Source organism: Schistocerca serialis, chromosome 12 (genome assembly GCF_023864345.2).
Source record: "Schistocerca serialis cubense isolate TAMUIC-IGC-003099 chromosome 12, iqSchSeri2.2, whole genome shotgun sequence".
NCBI lineage: Eukaryota > Metazoa > Arthropoda > Insecta > Orthoptera > Acrididae > Schistocerca > Schistocerca serialis.
Genome location: NC_064649.1, coordinates 5613203 through 5620642, shown reverse-complemented (window position 1 = coordinate 5620642; position 7440 = coordinate 5613203).

Here is a 7440-nt window from a genome sequence, read left to right as displayed (position 1 = left end):
TTGGGTTCACTGTCATCGATCATCGTGCACACAATCCTGACTTGGCCCCATCCGATTTTCGTCTTTTCCCAAAACTTAACAGAACACCTTCGAGGACTTCACTTTGGTAGTGATGAAACGGTGCAAGCAGTGGCGAGGTTGTGGCTCCGTCAACAACGTCAAACATTCTGCAGCTACAGCATCAACAAGCTGGTCTCTTGTTAGGAGATCTGTTCGTCGCCAGGGTGACTGTGTTGAGAAATAATACATACACATGAAGAACAAAGATGTAGAATCCAGAAGGAGATTTTCACTCTGCAGCGGAGTGTGCGCTGATACGAAACTTCCTGGCAAATTAAAACTGACTGCCGGACCGAGACTCGAACTCGGGACGTTTGCCTTTCGCGGGCAAGTGCCAGACGAGGTACTGGCAGAAGTAAAGCTGTGAGGACGGGGCGAGAGTCGTGCTTGGGTAGCTCAGTTGGTAGAGCACTTGCCCGCGAAAGGCAAAGGTCCCGATTTCGAGTCTCTGTCCGGCACACAGTTTTAATCTGCCAGCAAGTTTCAAAGATGTAGAATGTTAGTAAAGTTTGTTTCATTTAAAAGACTTTAGCAGTTTTCATACAAAAATTCGGACTCATTACTTTTTAGCACGCCTTCGTACATTCTATAACACAATGCAGTATGCATCATTATTCCGACGTAAATTTGTGCAACTTTTGCTGGAATACATCGTCTTCGTTGTAATGACTGTAATCGTCTTGGACAAAGATATTAAATCGCTGTCGCGAATTTGCCTCACAGCGCTTTTTTTTTTTTTTTTTTTTTTGCCACCAGATCTTGTGAAGACTGTCTCTTGTCTGGTCACATATACACTCCTGGAAATTGAAATAAGAACACCGTGAATTCATTGTCCCAGGAAGGGGAAACTTTATTGACACATTCCTGGGGTCAGATACATCACATGATCACACTGACAGAACCACAGGCACATAGACACAGGCAACAGAGCATGCACAATGTCGGCACTAGTACAGTGTATATCCACCTTCGCAGCAATGCAGGCTGCTATTCTCCCATGGAGACGATCGTAGAGATGCTGGATGTAGTCCTGTGGAACGGCTTGCCATGCCATTTCCACCTGGCGCCTCAGTTGGACCAGCGTTCGTGCTGGACGTGCAGACCGCGTGAGACGACGCTTCATCCAATCCCAAACATGCTCAATGGGGGACAGATCCGGAGATCTTGCTGGCCAGTGTAGTTGACTTACACCTTCTAGAGCACGTTGGGTGGCACGGGATACATGCGGACGTACATTGTCCTGTTGGAACAGCAAGTTCCCTTGCCGGTCTAGGAATGGTAGAACGATGGGTTCGATGACGGTTTGGATGTGACGATCACCAGTGGTGTACGGCCTGTGTAGGAGATCGCTCCCCACACCATGATGCCGGGTGTTGGGCCTGTGTGCCTCGGTCGTATGCAGTCCTGATTGTGGCGCTCACCTGCACGGCGCCAAACACGCATACGACCATCATTGGCACCAAGGCAGAAGCGACTCTCATCGCTGAAGACGACACGTCTCCATTCGTCCCTCCATTCACGCCTGTCGCGACACCACTGGAGGCGGGCTGCACGATGTTGGGGCGTGAGCGGAAGACGGCCTAACGGTGTGCGGGACCGTAGCCCAGCTTCATGGAGACGGTTGCGAATGGTCGTCGCCGATACCCCAGGAGCAACAGTGTCCCTAATTTGCTGGGAAGTGGCGGTGCGGTCCCCTACGGCACTGCGTAGGATCCTACGGTCTTGGCGTGCATCCGTGCGTCGCTGCGGTCCGGTCCCAGGTCGACGGGCACGTGCACCTTCCGCCGACCACTGGCGACAACATCGATGTACTGTGGAGACCTCACGCCCCACGTGTTGAGCAATTCGGCGGTACGCCCACCCGGCCTCCCGCATGCCCACTATACGCCCTCGCTCAAAGTCCGTCAACTGCACATACGGTTCACGTCATGCTACCAGTGTTAAAGACTGCGATGGAGCTCCGTATGCCACGGCAAACTGGCTGACACTGACGGCGGCGGTGCACAAATGCTGCGCAGCTAGCGCCATTCGACGGCCAACACCGCGGTTCCTGGTGTGTCCGCTGTGCCGTGCGTGTGATCATTGCTTGTACAGCCCTCTCGCAGTGTCCGGAGCAAGTATGGTGGGTCTGACACACCGGTGTCAATGTGTTCTTTTTTCCATTTCCAGGAGTGTATTATATTCTTTATATCTGGTTGGAATGGCGACTTTGGGCCTATCCTAACTACTGCACCACGAAGAATGGATTGCTAATAAGTAAGGTAAATACTCAAATCGAACATACTTCCAGTGCACCATGTACTGTACAAGTCACTGTTGCTCACACATTCTCTGTTTAACTCTTCTATAGCAGAAACTAGTTGAGTACCCGGCGTTGCCCAGGTATGTATTTATTACAGTCTCCTCCTTCACCTTTTTTCTTCCTCTCCGCCCCTTCACCGCTCTTTTTTCATTTCCTCCATCGACTCTCTGCACACCGGCTCCATCCCTCTTCTGCTGCTCCTTTCGCCGTCCATCGCCTCCCCCCCCCTCTCTCTCTCTCTCCACCTCCTCCTCCCCCACCCCTTACTCTCTTCACATCCCCCCCCCCTTCTCTGTCTCGGTCCATCTGCTCCTTTACCTTTTAGCTGTTCTCACTCTGTCCCATGTCTTCCTTCCCCCTCACTCTCTTTCCATATCTGCTTCCCCTCTTCTCTCTCGACGTTATGACGCACACCCCAGTAGGAGGTTGGAGGCTGGTCGTTATTACCGCCCTCCTCCCCCCCCCCCCCAATATTTCCTCCGACATCGTAACTAATATCTCTACCAAATTTTATTGAAGCCGTTTCTGAGGTTTAAGACGATCTTTTTAACTGTGGCTTTGCCCGCTTACGCATCTGTCAGATATATTTAACATATTTCGCACATATTCGTGCGCATATTTTACTTGTACCTCTAGTGAAAGTCGCTCTGCACTTTCGTCTCCACGCAGCTCAATGTTCGTGGCGTCTTATCTGCTGAACTATGAGTCATACAGTTTTTAAGTACATTCAGCGGCATGCAAAATGTGTCACGAATACAGATAGTACTAAAGAAATAATAAATTGAAACGTCATGCTTCATACGGCCCTTTTACTGCGGGAACAGCGAAAATATAGTACGTGATTAACTTTTCTGATTTCATCATTTTGTGGGGGTTGTCAGCGAGAAAAAATTTCGTAACGGTATGAAACGATGTGTAAAGTTCGTTGCAAGTGACCAAGTGCTCTTCTTCTCAAATACTGGATGACTCAAGTAAGGGTATGCGCGCGTCGTGGACGACACCGCTTTTTCACCCCTTTGGTACGTAGGTGGTTCTTATCCCCGCAGTGATGATTTTCAGACAGTAAATGATATGTATACCGAATTTTTTTGTATGCACATACTGACGTTTACAACACATATGGGTTTAAAGATGTAGCGTCCAGTATCAGTGACGACTTGCGCTGCTACGAGAGAGGTATTGTATGGTTAAGGAGTCCCAGCGTACGTAAGAAAGAGCGGACCTTCAGTCTGTTTAATAAAACTGAAGCTAACTAATGAAAAACACTGGAAACCACTTGGAGTCAGAGGAGTCATTACCGGTTTTGGCCTGCATTGGCCAAATTATGGTTTTAGTTGATAATAGTGAAATTGTTTCAACTCAACTCTGATGTAAATGGTCATAATACAAGGCACGGGCCGCGGTGGTCTCGCGGTTCTAGGCGCGCAGTCCGGAACCGCGCGGCTGCTACGGTCGCAGGTTCGAATCCTGCCTCGGGCATGGATGTGTGTGATGTCCTTAGGTTAGTTAGGTTAAAGTAGTTCTAAGTTCTAGGGGACTGATGACCACAGCTGTTAAGTCCCATAGCGCTCAGAGCCATTTGAACGAGGCACAGAAATAGTTTTCATTTCGACTTTGCCCATTTGTCCAGGGTTCGAAGAGGAGTTACCTACTACAGTGCAAAAAATATTCAACGAGATTTCGTTTAAGGTAAACTAAGCTACTGGAAGTCCCACCCTATCCAGAAGAAAACTGAAAACTCAGTTCATTCTCAGAGAGACAGCAACGCGTGACTACAGTAAGCAGGTGCAGTGGATGTAGGTATCAGTAATTTATTCAGGGATGCAGAATCAGACTGGCGTCTAGACAGCTGCGTGAAAGTAGACTGGAAACCACACGAGTAGTGCATCATGGTAACTCCTCCTACACATTATCTAACCACTATTGAAAGGTCAGCCGGCCGCGGAGTTGAATAAAAAGTAAATCTGACAAAACGTGAGAACAGCGGAGTCCGGAACTAGACGGGTTAAGTGGTTACGAAAAGAAGGAAAAGGAAGCCTCGAGGTGGGTTGGACCCCAACAAATTCTCTCTCGGAAACAATGTCTTGATCAATCTACGTAAGCGCTGTGTGGTGGTGCACCGACTCGAAATCATACTCCTACTACCGTAAAATAAACTTATTTCACACAATAGCACTTTCAGAACTGCTGCAACACAAAACTCCGTTTGGCTCATAAATCAATATCAAATGCTACACACATTTTTAAACTTCAGAAGTGAAATTCTTGAAAATAACAGACCGAAATCTTGAGAATGAATATAGTTTGTTGCATACATTGTAGTGCTGTTACAGAAGAAATTACAATGGGTGACTCACGTTAAATCAACTAAAATTACGCAATCGTACTTTGATTGCGGAAAACGTAAATTACCTCTACAAATTGTAACAAAAACTGAGTTTTTATCCCTGATCGAAATTCCTACATACAGCTGAACAAAGATGAAATTTCTGGTACGGATGAAATTGAGGGGAGACAATTAAACTGTCTCCTCTGAATCTCAACTTTTTCATCTCTCAATTCAATGCATGATCGCACTCATGTCCTCTCTCTCTCTCTCTCTCTCTCTCTCTCTCTCTCTCTCTCTCTCCAAATGGCTCTGAGCACTATGGGACTTAACTGCTGAGGTCATCAGTCCCCCTAGAACTTAGAACTACTTAAACCTAACTAACCTAAGGACATCACACACATCCATGCCCGAGGCAGGATTCGAACCTGTGACCGTAGCAGCAGCGCGGTTCCAGACTGTAGCGCCTAGAACCGCTCGGCCACAGCGGCCAGCTCTCTCGCTCTCTCTCTCTCTCTCTCTCTCTCTCTCTCTCTCTCTCTCTCTCTGTGTGTGTGTGTGTGTGTGTGTGTGTGTGTGTGTGTGTGTGTGTTTTCTATCAGTAAGGTACAGCAGTAATTTCTTTAGTGCCATGAAAAGAAAGAAAAAGGAATAATTAACTTCGACTCCCCAAATTCCTACTGGGTTATAAAATAAAGACATTTAAACGGTGATTCTTTTGTGTGCTGAGAAGATACGTGCGTCTCTTAAGGGAAAAAAAAACATTGACGTGACAAAAGTGAGGGAACACCTTCTGATGTGTCGGACCTCCTCTTGCCCGGTCTAGCGCAGCAAGTCCACGTGGCAATGACTCAAAAAATCGTTGCAAGTCCTCTGCAGAAATCTTAAGCCATTTTGCGTCTATAGCCGTCCACAATTCCGGAAGTGTTGGCGGTGCAGGATTTCGTGCACGAGCTTGACCTCTCGAGTATGTCCCGTAAATGTTTGATGGGATTCGTGTCGGGCGATCCGGGTAGCAAAACCATTCGCTCGAATTGCCCAGAATGTTCTTCAAACGAGCCACTAACAGTTGTGTCGTCCGTAAAACTCCACCGTTTTTTCGCAACGTGAAGTCCACGAATGGCTGCAGATGGTCTCCAGGTAGCCGGACATAACCATTTCTAGCCAACGATCGGTTGAGTTGTGGCAGAGTTGTGGCACTGCGTATAACATTATGAAGTCAGAATCAGGTTGCAAAAAAAATGGTTCAAATGGCTCTGAGCACTGTGCGACTTAACATCTGAGGTCATCAGTCCCCTAGAACTTAGAACTACTTAAACCTAACTAACCTAAGGACATCACACACATCCATGCCCGAGGCAGGATTCGAACCTGCGAGCGTAGCGGGCGCGCGGTTCTAAACTGTAGCGCCTAGAACTGCTCGGCCTCCCCGGCCGGCACCAGGTTGCACAGTGCGTTGGAGTCTATGACTTTGTAGGGTCTGAGCCACACTCGAAGCCTACTATCAGCTCTTACCAACTGAAATCGAGACTCATGTGACCAGGACAAGGTTATCTATTCGTCTAGGTCCGACCGATGCGATCACGAGGCCAGGAGAGGCGCTGCAGGCGATGTGCTGCTGGCGTCGGTCGCACTGTCCTAACGTCATACGCTGATTTCTGCGTTTATTTCACGCAGTGTTGCTTGTCTGTCAGCACTGACAACTCTACGCGAACGCCGCTGCTGTCGGTCGTTAAGTGAAGACCGTCAGCCACTGCGTTGCCCGTGTTCAGAGGTTATGCTGGGAATGTGGTGTTCTCGGCCAATTCTCGGCCACACTCTTGGCACTGTGGATCTCGAAATATGGAGGCTGCAATCTGAACTGGCAAGTATTCGCTGCAAATAAAAAGCCACACGTAAAAGTGTTATCTTACAACAGCAGGAAGTAATGTAGTGTACAGGTTACGTTTCTGTGTGTTAAGTTTTATTACTATATACATTGAGTCGTTCCATATCGCTGAGCTTTCCCTTACTTGATAGGATTTACGGTTCACGATGAATGAATGAATGTTGGCGAAGCACTACGAACATTTCGTCTCAGATTATTCGGATTTACTGTATAGTCTTACTGAATGGTCCTGCAGGGTTTACTTGCCGGTTATCGGTGTTCACATTAATGTGTCAGTGCTGTTGTTCTTGGAGAGACGCCGTAAGACGGAGCGGACGGCCTCATTCTTTGACGTAATTTGGTGCGGAGGAGAGCGGCAAAGGCGCCGAAAGCACGGAAGATAATGGCCGCCGGCTAAAAGCTCGGCAGGTGTTTGTGTCTGCGTGGCTTTTACGTCGCATCCACTCTGCCGCCGCCAAGGAGTCGCCAGCGGCGTCTTGCCTTCCGTGCCTCAGCACAGCACACCACGTAGGCAGCTAGCCGATACTCTCACCCGGCTAGCTAGCAACCGCGTCCCACGTCCCACCACTATACGGCGCTCTTCAAACGTCAGATTCCTAGAGCTTGACAATTTGTCATCTGTTACAGCTTGAACAGTGGCAGCTTAAAAATCAGCCCAGCAGTCTGTTTACGTCGGGCGTTTAAAGAAACAGCTCCTTTTTCGTCTTTCTGCAAGTAGCTGGTTCCATATGGGCCGCCTCGAGTTCCTCTGCTGTGAAAACCTCTTCATGTTAGACTGGCATCTTCACCTTACGTCATCAGTTATTTGTTGGACGTATTCCAATCGCTGTCGCCCTCTACAGTTTTTTTTCTTCTACAATCTCA